Consider the following 18,959-nt stretch of genomic DNA (forward strand, 5'->3'; position numbering starts at 1 on the left):
CAATACGTAGGCCCATCTCCTCCCCGACCCCTCACCCCCTCCTCCTCCTTCCTGGGCGCACCCACATTGCCCTTTTCTCCTCTTCTTAGTCCTTGCTTGGCTACTTCCTGAAAACTTTGGTGTGCATACGCTCTGATAGGGCTTTATCCTGTCGTTCAAGTCTCAGCTCAGACGCCCCCCCTCCCTGAGAGGCCTACCCCAGCCACCCATCAAAAGTGCCTTCATCAGAGATTTCATGTCTCATCCCTTTGTCTCACTGGCTTTGTAATGTTCTCATGATCTGAGACCATTTTGCTTACTTCTTTGTTTATTATCTGGCATTGTAATTTCCCACTGGAATATGAGTTCTAGGAGAATGGGGCTTTTACCTGCCCTCTGTTGCATTCTAAGTCACCAGCATTGCACCATATATGTCTAATAGACCAGAGACAAAGGCAGATTTTGTTGTGTCTGGAAGAAAAATATCATATCCTTAGGCTAAGTCTCCTTCTCCCCAACCTCTTTACTTCCTCACCCAGATCAGGAATTTTTATCTCTTTTGCTAGCCGAATTGTTCAGACATCCTCAAACCACCTGACTTTCATTTAGTCTCCACAAAATGAATACTCCGTCCCAACCATGCATTCCATCACTTCCTTACCAAATTGATATTCCCCAACTCCCTGAGGAATTTTCCCTGCCTTTCAAGAAGTGCACAGAGCCCGCAAGGTTACTAAATATGAGTGCACGCGCCATCGCTGATGACTTCCAAATATGGCATCACAAGAGCCCCAGTGACTTGTCGACATGATATCATATCTCTTGGCGGCTGGATTTGGGTTTGTTAACTTTAAAATGAGAGGCAGGTTTAAAGATTAACAATTTGCTTGGATAAAAGAAAAAGGAAAAATATAATTAATCATTTGCCTGTCCCCCAACACTAGTTTACAAAACCATGGTGCAACTTTATTGAGCTCAAAATTGAAGGGTGGCAAGGTTAATATGTAGCTTTAGACCTCACGGTTTCATTAACAAACACATTACAGGCTGTAAAGCTGAGCTGACATTAATGCTAGGCCCAAACAAAGTAAATAATTACTGGCTTGGCAAATGAGGAAGTACTTGCAGAGTTTGTTTACATTGGGTTTTTGGAAAATTCATGTTGGCAACAAGTCAAATACAGTTTGACTAGTAATTGTGACAATTGCTCACAGATGCTGTTGGAAGAACAACAAAAGAATGGATTTATGGCTTTTCTCTCCCCCTACATTTTACCCCTTTGTTGCCTTTTTTTTTTTTCCCTTTACCATTTTGGATCAATAAAGAACTTGCAGCCACAAAGATAAGTGGGTTACATGGCAGATGGGCCTTGGAATGTTTAAAAATCTCATGTTGCATTTTGTCTCTTGGCTGTAGATTGGAAAAGACACAGCTGCATTCAAGCTGCAGCCATAAAATCCATGCTCCTTGAAAATGCTTATGGGTCCCCTTAATAGAACAGAGTGGAGATGAAGCCTGTTTAGAAATTTTCCAATAGAAAGACTGGTTTGTTTTGTGCTGGGGCACTGTTAATAAGCCACTGAGTTCATAAGACTTCAGGACGGGGTTCTGGCTGAATAGGATCCATTTCATTTTCCCTTGCTGGATTGGAAAAGCATAAACAGGAATCAAGGAATAAAACAACTCACCAAACTGGAAAATAGTTCTGCAGAGCAATTGAGGTCTGTGACATATAATTTGAAACAATTTTGGTCTCCCTCATCAAAGATCAGTATTTTGCCAACTAAAGCTAATATTTCACACACACACACACACACACACACACACAGGCACGCGTGCGCAAGCGCGCGCACACACACACACACACACACACAGGTCCTTCTAAACACTTGAATCTAAATCTTTTTATTCTCGGAAGATAGAATTTCAATGATTTTAAGTATAAAAGCAAAGCCTAGATGTTTCTGATTCCATTTCTTCTAACTTCACGTGGTAAAGACCAAAATATCCTGGGATTTTATAGTGCTTAACAGAATCGTTCAACAAGAGAATCTAAAGCCTTCATTATTATTTAAGTGCCTTATCTAGATCCATGATCTTTGTGATATCAAAGTCATATCTATTGTCTGTTCCAACATGCTGTTCTATCATTCTTTGAATCATGTTTCTCTTAATACTCCTTTGGGTGATCATTGCATAAAACCTAATAAAAGTATATCATTATCTGCTAAATAACTAAAGTAGAAAGGAATATATGCCCCAGTAGGCCTTGTAACCACTTAAACACAGTGTTCATCTATCAATACCATACTCGATTTACATCATCCAAGTGTTCAGATTTTTCTTACTCCTAACCTTGAAACCATAAATATTCCTTAGAAGGAAAGCACTTGCTGTGAAACTTCCCAGCCTTCAGGCGAAACACCAATAGTTGTATTTTAAACTCTAACATTTCCTAACTCGGGACTTTCTCATTGCCAAGACATCTCTGACCATGAAATTTGGAGGCCAAGGGCAAAGCACAGAGAGAGGTTGGCTGGCAGCAAAATTCTTCAGATTTTGCACCAAAATCTTTGACCCATGTCTGAATTATCATTGGCTATTAACTCATGACCAGGGATAAAACTTCTCTGATGTCCCTAACGACACTTGAGAAAACAATTACCAGTGAAACTTCCTGATACTTTTAAAAATAAATAATGTGTTTGTCTCACATTACCAAGATCATTACAAAAGCCACCTCACTGGCTTATTTGCCCCTCACTTTTTACTTTTCAACTCTTTCCCCCACATCGCAGTCAACCACAGATTTGATCATACCATACCGTCACTTAGAATTCTTTGAAGTCCTCTTACTGCCTACAGGATACAGACCAAACACCCACAGATGTCTTTGAATGCTGACACAATTGACCCCAACTTAGCTTTCACTGTCTCCAACCCTACCCTCTTGCTCAGTTGGCTTGTGTTCTCTTCAGGTCTTCTTGGCATTTCCTGAAAACCCCCAGCAGCCTGACTAACTCTCAGGCAAGAGAGAGACTGCTCTTCAAGGCTTGCTTTTGGGTCTTTTATCATTGGCCTTCTTTTGGTACCACAAAAGCTCGATGTCCTTTTACTCAAGAACTGGTAGGCCACTCTAAAGATTTTGAATATAATTCCAGCAAAATTCTTGAAACTTTAAGTTAGTACTTACATCATAAAGCCAGTTCATAAGTTACAGAACAAAACAAAACAAACAAAAACAGAAACAAAAACCCAAAAAACGACATATTAAAAAATCAAGATTTTTTAATTTTACTTTTAAAAAAAGAGCAGCTTTTACAGATTTAGAAATATGCTGACCCAATATCATCTGCTGCCTAGCCACTACCTGAAGCAGTAACAGGACTAGACTAGAAAATTGAACTCAATATTTATATATATGGCAACCATAAAACCAGTGAATGTTACCTGTCTCCCAGGGTAACATTTGTCGAGTCATAAAACTGACTCACGGACTGCATTGAACTTACACTGTTGAATAACATGCATGGAGGGAAACCAGAATTACAACCACACGTAAAAATGGATACATTAGAGGTGGATTTTGGAAGAGGTAAGAAAGAAATAAAAGGCAGTTGTAAGGAGATCACTTAAAATTAAGTATGAATGGTTTATACTATTGATTAAAGTATTTTTGAAATCCATAAAGGAACACTCTGTACCAAGTAGCTTTCATAAACCTTAAGAAAGACTATTTGGTTTGGTTCAAAGGTCAGAAGCCTCTGTCCCAACAGGTAAAGAAAGTGGTTCCATTTCCATTTTAAAAGATCAAAGTACCTCTAAGTTCAGAGTCTAAAATTGTATTAATGATCTACTCTTGTCATTTTTTTTTTTTGAACAAGCAAGCTATGTTTGGAAAAATGCAGTATCTAAATAAATATTAAATTTAGAATATCTTTATATGTTGTTATATATCTCATCTCTTCTATCAAATTATGAACTCCTTAAGGGATCTTTGTATCACATAAATCCATAGTTTAATCCTATATCCCTGGTACAAAGTAGGCTAACAATGCATATTTTGAGTTGGACTATATCATTCAAGAAGTCTTTTAGATCTTCTCAGACTTTTTGATTCTCTGATGTTTTGCATTTCTCCCTTTCAACTAAAGAATATGTTTAAAAGGTGAGCTACCAATTGTTGCATGGATGTCTCTCAATCATGCTACTGGGAACCTATTTTTGATAGCTCTACCACAACCATTTGGCAACAAACAAATCAAGGACAAGAACTCTACTTTCTTTTTAATTTCCCATGTTTAACACACACTCTTCTGAGTCATAGATTTAACTCACACAAATCACTACCTTGAGATAAGCAGAGTTGATGGGTTAATAAAAAGAAGAATCAGGGGGAACAGCGGCAAAAGCTTCCTGCTCCAAATCTATTTTAAAGATTAGCTACATGGTTGTAAAGAGTGTTAAAATGAGAGCTTGCCTGTTACCTATCTGGGCTGACACCCTAGAGTTAGGAAATCTAAGTACTCTTACATTTAAAAGAGCATGCTGGGCCCTCACAGGCATTCACAGATGGAGAAATCTGGCTGGGTGACTCCTAGGTACTACCCACCCTAGGAAAAAGCCCATACCTCCAGAGTTTAAAGAAGCAAGGCAATGCAGGAGTGCTGCAGTAAGATGTGACCTCAGGGAAGGCTTGGGTTATCCTGGATGCTGCCTGAGAGGAACATCAGCAGAACAAAATGACCTCAACAAATAAATTTGTGCGAGTGGACTTCCATGATTCAGGTACCAAGTCCTAAGCAGCTAGCAGCGGATTCAGAACCTATGCTGGAAAAACTCAGCAAGAAGGCGAGAAATGTGCAAAAGTGTGTGCACATGGATATGTGTGTACATGAATCTCCAAAAAGATCCACAAAAGACTCATGAAAGAAGGAAAGAGTTGTTTTAAACTTTTTATTTAAGTTCAATTTAGTTAACATAAGTGTTTAGTCAGGGGTTTAGTGATACATCTGTAGCATATCACACCCAGTACTCATTACATCATGTGCCCTCCTTAATGCCCATCACCCCATTACCTCACCCCCGACCCATCTCCCCTCCAGCAGCCCTCAGTTTGTTCCTTAGAGTTAAGTGTCTCTTGTGGTTTGCCTCCCTCTCTGTTTTTATCTTATTTTATTTGAATGAAATTCAATAAAACTCAAAGGATACCAATACTAGTTTACCAAATGTGCCAGTCAAGCAAGACACTTTCTGTCTCTGGCCTTTCTCCTCATTTTCAAATCCTGGAGAAGCCAAAGGCACCCCAGGGTGTTGGGAACAAAGTGTGGAAAGGTGAACTGAAACGCAATTCAAAATTGAACTGTGTTTAGCCTGCACTGAGGAAGCAGGGAGTTTAAAAAAAAAAAAAAAACTTAATTTGCATGAGAGTTTGAGTAATATTAGAATTTTTAATGCATTTATTGTACAGAGAAAAACAGTTATTTCCAATCAGAGGGGTTACTGACCACATGGAAATTATGTGCTCCTCCAGGCATGTTTTAAGGGTTAACAGTGCAAAAAGAGTTTGGGCAACACAGGGTTCTACATGTAGTCTTATTTTTTTTTTAAGCTGTACAGTTCTTATTAAGTTTTCCACTTGGTTAAACCTGTGGGAAGATATTTTGGTGCATGTGTACAGAACCCATGTTTTACCTTTAGCTTCAGGAATCAATGTGGCTCAGCAAGGCACTGTAGATCTGTAACTTCGACAGTCAAGGGCTATCATGTGATGTAGGAATTATGTATTCTGTAGGAGTTGGACTTTCTAGTCTTCTCCCTATGTTAGTGTTACACAAGGACATTTACTTCTGGGGTCTCCTAGGCAGGACCCACGACATCATCCAGAGGCCCTGAGAGAATGGCATCAAGGACATCGAGTTCTGATGAAAGGAAAGTATCCAGTCACTAGAGACCAAGCCTAATCAGCAAGACTGTAGACACCCTTGACAACCCTGAGCAGCACAGTGTATCAAATTCCAAGAAAGGGAAAGGCAGAGGTAACTCCGAAAATGGAGAGGGGAAGAGGAAGCGTGGAGAATAATTTTGCCAAGGTCACAGTTCAGCTTATGGTCTTCCATGCTAATTCTTTTCACGGCAAAGGTAGATTTTCATGTGTCTATTTGTTTGTTAATAAATGGACAATTCCTACACAGACATTTTTAACATCATTTCAAATTTTGATTTTTTTTTTTTTTTTGGCATTTCCTTTGTGGAGGCTGGGATGCATTTCATAGAAAGAAATTAAGAATATGTTGGTTTCTTATTTGTTTTCCAGATTGGAAAAAACCCAGACTCATAATATAAAAGGATCTTTTTAAAAACCACCACTCAGATATAAATTACATCTGCTGGATCAGCATCCTGTTGCTATGTTGCTGATAAACAGAAGCTGACTTCATCACACATGGTGGCGTCTCTTCAGACGCTAGCTCTGTACCTCCAAAGCAGTGCAGTATGTATGAATGTTAATATGACTTCTCTTGGATCTGTTGAGTCGGCTCTTACAAATCTCTCTGGTAAACACCCCACGGTGAGGCATTGGATTATCTGGTCCACCTTCTTTCCAAATCGAAGGGGGCCTGAGCATGGGGACGAAAAGAACTTTAAGGTAGTTCTTGCCATAAATGACAATATATACGTTACTTCAAGACAGCCAGGCTCTTCGGCAACAACTCAGCACTGACGTGGAAGCTTTCAGCTTTACCATATGGAACAGATCTCTTCTTAAGCAAATGTCAAATCCATAATAATTAGGTCAGTGCTGTTTGTTTCTTCTCCCAACTCATACTGACCTCTTGCTGGGTAGATGGAGAACTAGCTTTAATTTTAGGCATCCATGAAACCTTCTCTCACCTTCTTTTATGCTCCTCTGACCTCTTTATTATTCCAAAATTTCTGTAGTAGAAATGCTCTTGCAACTTCAAAGGTCAATAAATTTTTTCTTAAAAGGGACAGATAATAAATATTTTAGGCTTTGTGGGTATTTTAGCCTCTGTAGCAACTACTCAACTTGGCCACTGTAGTGCAAAAGCAGCCATAGACAATATAAAATGAACGAGTATAGCTGTGTTTCAGAAAAACTTTATTTGTGAAAATCGGCAGACAAGGTGGATTTGGTCCCTGGCTGAAGTGTGCTGTTCGCAGCTTTAGTCTATAGCTTTAAACTTGGTTAAAACAAAGAGGTTTGTGGGAAAGTGCTCTTTAACTACCAACCAATTTTATTTTCTTCATCAAGAACTGATTTTCACAAGAGATGGACATTCAGAAGGTACTAGACACTAAGGAAAGAATTTTTTTAGCTTTTCCTTTTAAAAAAGCTCTATACTTCGCTTGCTATAAACTGTCCACAAGTGAATTTTTAGCTGTCATTTCATAGTATGATACTGTCTAGTTTTCCAGATGAAAACAATAAGCCAGAGGCAGAAAAAAATCGTAAGGACTCATTTAACTGAAAATTTTGAGATGAGTTGCAGTGGACAAAATGGCTAATAAAGTAGTAAATGGCACTAAAACATGGTGTCTAGAGTTGGGGAAGTGATAGTCCCTACATATTTATATTTATTGGATCTTTAATTAAGTTCTGGATATCAAGAATTTGAGTATCACTGATCAACTAAAACAGGTTTGGAAGAGAGAAAGAGTTGAGTGACTTGCAACATTATTGTGTGACGAACAAAGAAAATGAGGTTGTTCAGTCAAAAAAAGAGAAGACTCAGGGAAAATAATACTTCTCTTCATATATTTAAAGTGCTGTATTTAGAATATGAAGTATGTTTCTTTCGTATGATCTCAGAAGTAAACACCAAGAAGATAAATTTCTAAGAAAACCTCAGCTAAATATTTTTAAAGGATTTTCTAAGAAAATTGAGGAAATTGAGGAAAGATTATGTTAAAAGTGGTAACCAATCAATCTTTCTTTATTTGGGATGTTTAACCTTAGTATGGTGGGCATATAGTTCAGGGAATTCAAGAATTAGATGGGTCGTTCGATTAGGTCAATGATCCTTGAATAGAAATTTCATGGACCTAGAATATATATATATATTCTATAGAAATTGAAAAAAAATGCTAATTTTTTATAATGCCAAGTAAGAACCTTCAAACCAAAACCAATGACCAATCTCATTTCATAAAATAAATTATATTTTAGATGAAAACATGAGAAAACATAATATTAAAATTAAAGGCAGTCTGTAAAAATAAACAAAAGTTGTAAAAGGCATAGATCCTAATTTAATTGAACAAAATTTAGCTAGCTAAATCAAGAATTGACATGAATTTATTTTTCTCATTTTATACAAAATGGCAAAAACCCTGTTATGGATTAGCATGAGTCCCTTGATCATTTGGGAAGTTCTGAACCTTTAAAATCCCTCCCAATTTTAAGACTCTGAGTCTTTGAGCGAACACAACAGTGCCGAAGTATGGATTTTGTTCTGCTTCCAGGCATGTAACAGAGGTAAAAGCTATCTTCAAAATGTTCTGCCATGTGAATTTATTATTCTAAATGACTTCATTTACCTACAAGTGGCAAAATCCTATACCATGAGCAAAGCATAGCATTTACAGTGTGTTTGGCCATCCTGTGGTAATAAAACTAAAATACAAAATGCCATAATTTGATAAATGATAGTCACATACTAGTTATTACAGTTTATATTATGCCCCTGGCACCCCTCACCCCACCAAAAAAAAAAAAAAAAAAGGCTTAGCAAATAATACATTAACTTTGATAATTTTAGAAGCAAAAAGAAAAATCCAATGGCAATATGAAATGAACAGTGGGCTTATTCAGGAAATTTTCTAATAAAACTTAGTCTTTCAAGATAACTTAACTGGGGGGGTGCCTGAATGGCTCAGTCAGTTAAGTGAACGACTCTTGATTTCAGCTCTGGTCATGATCTCAGGGTTGTGAGATCGAGTCCCCTCATCAAACTCTACACTGGGCGTGGAACCTGCTTAAGATTCTTCCTATCCATATGCTGAGTGAAATCAGTCAAGCAGAGAGAGTCAATTATCCTATGGTTTCACTTATTTGTGGAGCATAACAAATAGCATGGAGGACATGGGGAGTTAGAGAGGAGAAGGGAGTTAGGGGAAATTGGAAGGGGAGGTGAATCATGAGAGACTATGGACTCTGACAAACAATCTGAGGGGTTTGAATTGGCGGGTGGGTGGGAGGTCGGGGTACCGGGTGGTGGGTATTATAGAAGGCACGGATTGCATGGAGCACTGGGTGTGGTGAAAAAATAATGAATACTGTTATGCCGAAAATAAATAAAAAATAAATTTAAAAAAAAATGATTCTTCCTATCCAGCTGCCCCTCCCCACTTCTCTCTCTCCCTCTCAAAATAATAATAATAATAATAATAATAATAATAATAATAACCAGTTTATATTCTCAACTAAAATTCTAAGAGAAGTTAAAAATAATGTTCAAAAGACCCAGCCTCTCATAAAACTCTGCCTCAACTGATTCTGCCGCTTTCCTTCCATTTTCCTTCGATGGGCATACATTGTATGACTCTGTACAAATTATTTTGAGAACTATTTTTGTGAATTCGATGCATAGCTGGATTTTGTTTTCCTAATGATCACACATGTGTGCATGCACACACACATTCACGCAAACACACGCAGTCACACTAGCCCTGGTGAGAGTGAGGTATAATCACTAGTGAGGGGACAAACACTATACCAGCTTCTACTCACAGCTATGTCAATGCCCATAAATTCTAATTTGTAACACCCCTGCAGTTCCATTGTATGGTTCCATTAGTCTGTGCATGAATTATTCACACGAGATACATCATAATGACATCAGAACCATCCATGATATCAATTCATACTATTATAAAAAGGTAATCGTCAACTGTGCAACACAACATGTGTTAATTAGATCTCCAAGAAACTTTGCTAGTCTATCACCTTCTTACAGCCCAGCTCTGGCCTCACCTCCTCCAATAAGCCTTTCTGTCACTCCATCCTACTTCCATACCTTTCATTTTTGTTCTCTCCGTGGAATACCTGACACAATGTAGAAGTTTAAACGACATTTCTTTATGCTGTTGTTTTCATTGCTTTGCAGATTTAACTCTTGAGTCCCTGGATGGATTATTTGATTCTTGAAGGATGAAACCACAATATATAGTTCTTTTGTAACTACTGCAATACTTAGCAATTAACCTGATTAACTACCATGCAGACACAATTCACAAATTTTTAGATCCTGGGCTACTTAGTTCAGCAGATTTCAACTTTTTGATGATCACCCAAGTTTTGGTGGTATGGTTTATTATTTCGTTATGAAATGTTTTGGTTTTTTTTAATGACTCTTAATTCTTTGAAGAAATAAACAGCATCTTGTATAATATTATTAAAAGCAGGATTGTTGTGAAGTTAGAAGTATATGTAAATTGTCATGGCATGGTAAGTGACACATAAACAATGTATCATCACCATCATTATTTTTGCATTCTCTGAAACTTCAGGGCATATAACAAGGGGCAATTATTAGCAGAGTACTTACAACAGAAAAGCAATTTATAAGAGAGACTCACATAGCTTAGTCCCATGCATTCAATAAGTACTTAATAATTCACCGTTCCACTCTTTATAACATACGTACAGAAACATGCAAGTACTTCCAATGAACAACCCAAAGGAATGTTCACCAAGTGAACACACCCGTGGAACCAGCAACCAGTTTAGGCAACAGGACATTATCAGCATCCCAAAAGCCCCTCTTGTGCATCCTCCCAAGTCCATACCCATCCTTCTTACGAAGTATAACCAACATCCTGCCTTCTTATAGCATTGATTAATTTTGCTTGTTTTTAAACTTTAAATAAATGGAGTTATATAATAGGTACTCTTTCACAGCTAGCTTTTTTCACTCAGTTTGGTGTTTATGAGACCAGTGCATACTACTGCAAATAGCTGTAGGGTTTTTTTATTTTTCACTTATAATACTATTTATTATTCTACTCTATAAATATACTACAATTTACTTATTCATTCTATAGTATGTGGGTTGTTATAAATAGTACTGTTTTAAATATTATTATGCCTTTGGATGAACTTGTATATACATTTCTACTGAGTATAAACTTGGGGAAATGAAATTATTATACTCTTATTTACTAGATAATGTAGTTTACTAGGTTTAGTTTTAGAAGAAATTGCCAAAAAGGTTTTCAATTTGCTTTTATCAATTTACAGTTCTACCAGCTGTGAATAAGAATTGGAATTTGTCCATACTGTCCCCAATTTTAACATGTTCAATTTTAGCCATCCTGGAGTATGTGTAATGATAGCAAAAGGTAAATTTATATTTCCATGGTGACAAATAAAATTGAGAACTTTTCATGTCTATTGGCCTTTCAGTAATCCTTTTCTGTGAGTGGCTAGTCAAATGTTTTGCTTATTTTTCTATGGAGCTGCATCCCTTTCTTAAAGATTTAGAGATATTCTTTGTATGTAATGTAATCACTGATCTACTTAAATTTACATCTACTATCCTGTTATTTGTTTTTTATTTGACCTACCTGTTTCATATTTATTTTTTTCTTCTTTCCTGTCTTCCTTTGGGTTAATAAAAGATTATTATTTATCTGACACCATTAATTTCTTAGCTATTCGTTCTTTTATTATCTTTTGTGATGTTAAGAGATTACAATATACATCTTTAACCTAGAATGGACTATTATCTTTCCCAATAATGCTAGAACTCTGGAATACTTTAGTTTATCTCCTTCATTTGCATTTTGACATTTACCTGTGGGACATTTTGCTTAAGAACTTCCTAACCTGGTGATTCACAGACCTGTACCCCTGGGGATAAAAACATATGTTTATAAAAAAAAAAAAAAATTAAAAAAAAAAAAAAGAACTTCCTTTAGTATTTGTTCTCGTAAGGATCTGCTGGTGACAAAATCTCTCAGCTTCCATTTTCCTGAGAAAACATTTCACTAATGAGCAGACTGCCTCTTTAACTTAATTTTCACTATTTTATTTTCACTCATTGATGGTTAGTGTATTCTATTTTATCTTTTTTGCACTACTGCTAGATAATTTTACCCTTTCCTCTTTTGGCACTTTCGATTTTCTATCAGCTTTCATCATTTATGTTGAGGAGTCAACTGTGACATTATTTAGTGTCATTTTTCTCTGGATACTTTTAAGATTTTTCTCTTTGTTTTTGGTTGTCAACTGTCTAACCATAGTATTCCTAAAAGTATTCCTAAATCTTGTTTTCTTTGTATTACTTTGCCTGGAATTCACTGAGTTTCTTGAATTTGTGAGTCATTACCTCTTACGAGTTTTGGAAAATTCTCCCCCATTAGCTCTTCAAGGGGAACTTCAACCTCATTTTTTCTCCCCTTAAGGAACCTCAGTTACATGTATGCTAGAGCTTTGGACGTTGTTCTATGTATTTCTTGTACTCTTTTCTGTATTCTCAATTATTTTTTCTTTCTACGTTTCAGTAGGGGTATTTTCTAATAAGCTGTCTTCTGGGTTTCAAAATGTCTTCTGCTGTTGAATAGTTTGATGAATGTAGTTATTGAGTTGATTTTGGATATTATGATTTTAGATTTAAAATATCCATTTAGTTTATTTTACAGATTCTAAATTGTCTGGTAAAATTCCTTATCTTTCATCTATATTTTTTCATCTTTGACCTACTTCTCAAAACTATTCATCTTTGCCAACTTTAAAGTTTATGTCTACTGCCTGCAATGTATGGATTACCTTTGGGTTTCTTATATCCTTGTACACTGATTCTCTTCTTGAGTTTAGGTCTCATGGTGCTATCTTTTGGAAGTTCTAATAACTTTAGATTTAATGCCATAAATTTGCATCTAGACATGGTAGGGGTTATAGATGAGCTTCTCCTCTAGAGTTATCTAACCCTTTCCTCAGCTAGACAATGTGGAGACTAATCAACAAAATTCAACTAGGGAGTGAGCTGAATTCAGTCTAATTTTAATTCACACTTCTTCTGCATATAGTATAGTTCACCAGGGCCTTCAGTGAGAGCCTAATGTGTTACCAGAGCCCCTTTCCCTTGAGGGACATGAAGTTTTTGTCTCCTTACAGAAAGAATGAAGAAAAACATACTCTGCTTTTTTTTATTTTCTACCTAGCTATTTATCTCCCCCACATCCCAAATTTCAGAATTCAGCAAATGTCTTAATGGGGAAACTGACCATGAATCGGAGGTCTTGCAAATTTCCAATTTTGTTAATGCAGTCCTGCAAAACTGCCAAATACCCTGTTGACCTCTAAGTCTGGCAGCAGCTGCTCTCTGCCTGGGCAAAGCCCAGAAACTCAGTTTCTTGCTTATACCCCTAGTTTGCAAATACAACCAAGGTAAAACTACAAAATGTCAGCCCACTACTCCATGGCGCTCCCCTTTCCATATTCTTAATCCCACAGTTCTTCCTTGCTTCAGTAGCTGTCTACTCCTGTTAAACATATGATCCTTTAATTAATCTATTTTTTCTGGCTGTTCTCAATGGGAGCTTTGGTATGGCAAGAACTATTCCATCTTACTCTCATATGAAAGTCCATATAATGATGTTTTGATTGGATTAAGAGAGCTCTTTATTAAAATGTACAATTTTATTTGAAAATTTGACAGATAATGCCAGCCCGCATGAAAACAAAATGTTGATGTAGAACGTACAGTGACAGCAAAGTATTTTCTTTTTTTAACCAAAAATAATTCGTTTCAAAATTGAAGGAACATTAAAAATGAGTATGATGAAGCCAATATCTCAGTTTTAAAATTCTCTCTTTATCACTCACCTATACAATAGTAGCAAAAGCATTGGTAGAGGTAAATGATTATTTGGTGGGAAGACTATCTTCTGAATATATGTCAGCAATTCAGCTTTTCTGGGTAATTATTAGACTGGAAGTTGAGGTGAACTGGGCACTCTTAAGTAATAATTGAATGGGTACAGAAACATTTTTCAGAATGGGATATATAATCAGAAGTCTTGATGGAAGACTATTAACTTATTATTTTAAAAAAACACACCAGCCATGGCTCAATGTAATTCAAGTACACATGGAGCTTTCCTTCTTACTTTTTTCCAGTATTATTATAAGGTCTTTATTAAATTTTATATTATGATCTTAGTTAAACTTAATTTGAATAGATTACATACAACTTCAATGGCAAAAATTCTAAGATATAACTCACGTGGTAAGAAATCTAGTTAATGACATGATGGTGGTATCTGGCAGTTGATTCAAATTTGTTAGGATACCATGTTAGTCCTGATAAGTATACAAGCAAAATGTTACATATTTATTTTCCTAAAAATCTTGGGCAGAATATGAAGGGTACAAACTGGACATTGAAGATACAGTGAATAATTCAAATGTAACTGCTGAAGCCAATGGATCCTTAGCTAGATCCAAAGTTTAATGAGTGATCAACTTTTTCTTGGACTCCATGATCTAATAAACTGCTCTCTTTTCACACAATTGAATTTTCTTTGAGTTTCTGTCACATAAGACAAGAAAGCTAAACCAGAGGTGATACAAGAAGAATCAGGATCAAATAACCCAGGAAGAAAAAGAAACTAGAGACCAATTACAAAGAATCAGGCAAAGACCGTGATGACTTCCAGAATCCTAAAGGCCTTGGACCACAGGTAGATTGAATTCGTTTTGCCTGTGATTGAAAGGGTGGGACCTGTTGAGGTTCCTGTTGGATTCAGGAACTGCTGACCTCCCGCCTTCATTCAAAGGAACTTTCCCCTTCCAGAATTGGGAATCCCCTCTGACCCTGACAAGAATTTATTCAGAGGGCATTTTATCTAGATATTAATTCAGTTTTGGTTAGCATATGCTGAATCTGGTGATCTTCCTAAACTTAGCTTGATCACTGGCAGAAAAGAAATGGTGATAGACATGGTGAGAATCAGCATTTTGTTGAAAACATTTTGGTGATCTTAAAGACCACAAAATCTTTTCATTTCCTTTCCCAAACATTATTTTGTGACTGCTACATAGATAGAAGACCCAAAGCAAGACACACAAAGATTTTAAAGAGAGAATCATTTTCACTGATTTATTAAGATTATTCTAATTCAAGCTTAAATTTTTTTTCTAGAAAGTTAATTGATTTAATGTCCCCAAATTCTAGAATTGGTAAAGAAAATGTAGGCTTGGCAGTCCCATATCAAAATGGACCTTTAAAAACTATTTTCGCATGAAATGTTTGCCAAATATTTGACCTTTCTTTGCTGCATTAAGATATCTATATTAAGCCATTATTTCTTTGTATTGCAGCTTCTCCAAAAATGCACAGAATAAACAAAGGAGGAGATATATTATAGTGTAAAGATTACTTTGATCTGCCAGGGATTAGATCTCTTGCCTCCAATAAGTTATGTAATCTCTCCAAGTCTCAGTATCCTCTTCTAAATAATGCAAAATTTGATACCTGCTCCAAAGAGTTATTTTAGACATTATTTGAGTTAAAAAGTCTAATGTGTTAACACAAGACTACAGGTAACATGTGTGCAATTACACTGTCCCCTTCCCTTTTTTCCAAAAACACACTGAGATAACTTTGTGGCATGACATAGATGCAAGAAAGCTCCCACTAAAAATGTGTTTTATTGCTCTTTAGGTATAAAAATTCATATATTTGTCAAATTTTGACATATCATCTAGCAACACAACAACTATGAGGAAGAGAAGAGAAGATTTGGGAAATATGACAATTTTCAAAAATAATCTACCCATCAGGAGGTCTACAGGTCCTACATAAATGCCATCTGCCATTCATATCTATGACTTCCTAAGTTATAACACTAATAGTGTATTATGTGTCAAGCACTATGCTACAGCCTTTTGTTAAATTAGTTCATTTAATACTTAATGCTATGAAGAAGGTATTATTAACTAGTCACATATTATAAATGAAGGAACTGAGCTTCAGAAATGGTAAATAATTTCCCAACATCACATAACCACTAAGTAGCACAGCCTGGGTTCAAATCCAGGCAGTCTGTCTTCATGGTCTAGTGTTCTTCCCATAGACAGGAAATCCTGGATCTTCCCAAATGTCATCCCCAAAGCACTGGTGGACAACCATACCTTTATTCCTATTTGTTAGCTGCATGAACCATGTATGTGGTGGCATTAAGTCCTCAAATCCTCTCCTAAGAGAAGATTTCAGGGGATATCAGCAAGGAAAATGAAAGCCTGAAAGGAGAAAAAGCAGGTACAAAACAAAGGTGAAAGGGACAGAAAATGCAGGGTCTGCTTCCTCCGGCATCATGACTCTTTTAAGTGGAAGGGACAATCCTGAGGCCCAGAGAGGTTAAGAATATCACCCAAAGTCATGCCTTGTCAGAAATAACATCTGTGAGTCTGGTATTTTCCATTTGGAAGTCATCAAGAAGACATATCCATACAGTTTAGAGGAGAAGATGAATCCTTAGCATAGCAGAATACCTACTTTTCTAAGAATGAAGACCATCTCAGTATATTAATGGACTGTGTTTGCTTCAATGATAGAAGAAAAATGTCTAACAAGTCCCCAGTAACTTTCATGTTGCATAAAAGCCAGCTGAAGGAAATCATGGGTTTTAACCACAAGAAGTAAGAACCCAAATACATGGAGACTAAACAGCATCCTTCTAAAGAATGAATGGGTCAACTGGGAAATTAAAGAAGAATTGAAAAAAATCATGGAAACAAATGATAATGAAAACACAACGGTTCAAAATCTGTGGGACACAACAAAGGCAGTCCTGAGAGGAAAATATATAGCGGTACAAGCCTTTCTCAAGAAACAAGAAAGGTCTCAGGTTAAACACAATTTCAGACCTGTTAGTTTCAGACCTGAGTAAAGGAAGGACTGGTGTAGGGCACCTTTAACGATGTTCTTAGACTCTCCTTGCTGAGAGCTATGAAGTGGGGAGGGTTTATGATAGAAACTGATTAACTGAGCATAGCAATAGCCTACTAGGCCTATAGAACAAATAATGCTTTTTAAACCTGTGGAGTATAAGTAAACCTGGGAAAATCTGAATAAGATCAGGGGTTCAATGTCAAATATCCTGGGGTGATACTATACTAGAAATTTAGAAGATGTTTACCAATAGAGGAAACAGGGTAAAGAGTGCACAGGATATCTCTGCATTATTTCTTCTAATTGTATGTTAACCTACAAATATTTCCAAGTACAATGTTCATAAGAAAAGTACATGTTCCTGAATTGAAATGTAAGATGCAAATACTCAGCACAGTAATAAATACTAGTGGAATGAATGAGTGAATAAACAATTGTCGGGCTATTCTGTGTTAAAATTTAAGGCCACCCTGTAAAAACTTGTTTCTCCTCATCTTCCCTTTAGCATCGTTCCTGGGCTACAGGAATAGCTCTCAAATTGTTCACATTATTTGCAAGTTTTGCTTTTTACACGGCTACCAGATTTCTCACTGTAAAATACAATTTTGATGACTCTTCCTATCTCTAAAAGCACCGATAATTCTTCATTGTCTACAGAACAAAATTAACTTAGCATTCAGACTTTCTATCTTTCTAGGCCCCTATCCAAATACTTTTTTTATGATTATCTACTCCAGACAAGTAGACCAAATTCCTGTTGCTAGTGTATGCCCTAAGCTCCCTTGCTTCTGTAAGCTTTCCATTCTAACACACCCCCAATTCTTTACCAACTCTTCTAAGTGATCTTAGGGAAGCCCCTTGTGATCCCAGGCTTTGTTTATATACCAGAAAAATGGGTATAATTACAATTACTTCTAGAGCTTCACGAGAATGAGATAATACATTCAAATTTTCTAACACAATGCCTGGTACCTAATATGATTTTGGGAAATAGTTATTTTCTTACTAATCTTTGTTTTGTAATGAAACGGATCAGTACCCTTTTCTGCCCAGTGGGGTCCTTTTCTCAGTGTATTTTATACCTCCCATCTTCCAATAACTTCTCTAAATCTCTTTTATCTTTTTAAATCATTTAGAAAAAAAATGTTTTTAGAGAAAGAATTTTCTTTGAAGCCTTTTGACATCATCTTCTTCTGTAGTAAAACTTTGTACAGCTCAGCCTCACACCCACACAATGACAATCCATAATGTGGAAAGTGCCACCACCCCCTCTTGAATGGGAATCTGATGGGAACAGAAACTGCATATTGGTGTATTTTCTCAAAAAGATTGTGGTTGCTGAATGAATAGCCCTAAACAAACACGGAGAGAGATACTCAGCTTTCTAAAATTATCATGTGGCCTGCTTTGGGGCTCTTTCAAGAGGTAATAAAGTGACATGAGCTGCATAGACCCAAAGAACAGTTCAAACTTAAATGGTGCCTGAATGAATGAAGGAATTGAGATCTCCTAATGTAAGAGCTATAAATCTAGATAAGTAAAATAACATTTGATTGTCCTCATATGAAAACAGGCCTAAGACAGACTGTCATCCTCTCTGTTTCCCTTTCCAGACCATCATGCTCACGTACTTTCTCCTCTCCTGTGTGAGGCGGAAGAAGGACGTTACTGTTGTGAGCTCCCAACCTAGACGTCCCATTGCTTCTGGGAGGCCAGAGTCAAGAGAAGTATAAAAGGAACAGAGAAATAAAAATGACTTCAGAGGTGTTTATGTTATTTTTTAAAGAGTTGTTCATGATGTCTTGTAACCCAGGGATGGAGAGATGGACTGTGTTTCTAAAGTAAAAATGTTTTGACCAGGGGTTGAGAGGCCTGGATTCTACCACTGGCTTTGCCATTTCCGGATTTCATAGCTCTAGGCATTTCACATCTCCTCTCTGGGTCTCAGTTCCTTCCCTCACAGAGTCAGGAAAGGGGCCCAGCTTACCTCAAGGCTTTCCAACATTAACATGCTCTGCCTCAAAATTTGGGCCCTTGATTTTTTTGGTCTACATTACC

The 18,959-nt window shown here is 36.7% G+C and overlaps 1 long non-coding RNA gene across 1 annotated transcript; it reads left to right on the forward strand.

The window, feature by feature from the left end:
• The first annotated feature begins 3,551 nt into the window (after positions 1 to 3,551).
• Positions 3,552 to 18,658, forward strand: LOC116589979. Its single transcript, XR_004285455.1, has 3 exons — positions 3,552 to 3,574; positions 6,296 to 6,472; positions 18,515 to 18,658. It is a non-coding gene; the product is annotated as an uncharacterized LOC116589979 (long non-coding RNA).
• Positions 18,659 to 18,959: the final 301 nt, after the last annotated feature.

Source organism: Mustela erminea, chromosome 5 (genome assembly GCF_009829155.1).
Source record: "Mustela erminea isolate mMusErm1 chromosome 5, mMusErm1.Pri, whole genome shotgun sequence".
NCBI lineage: Eukaryota > Metazoa > Chordata > Mammalia > Carnivora > Mustelidae > Mustela > Mustela erminea.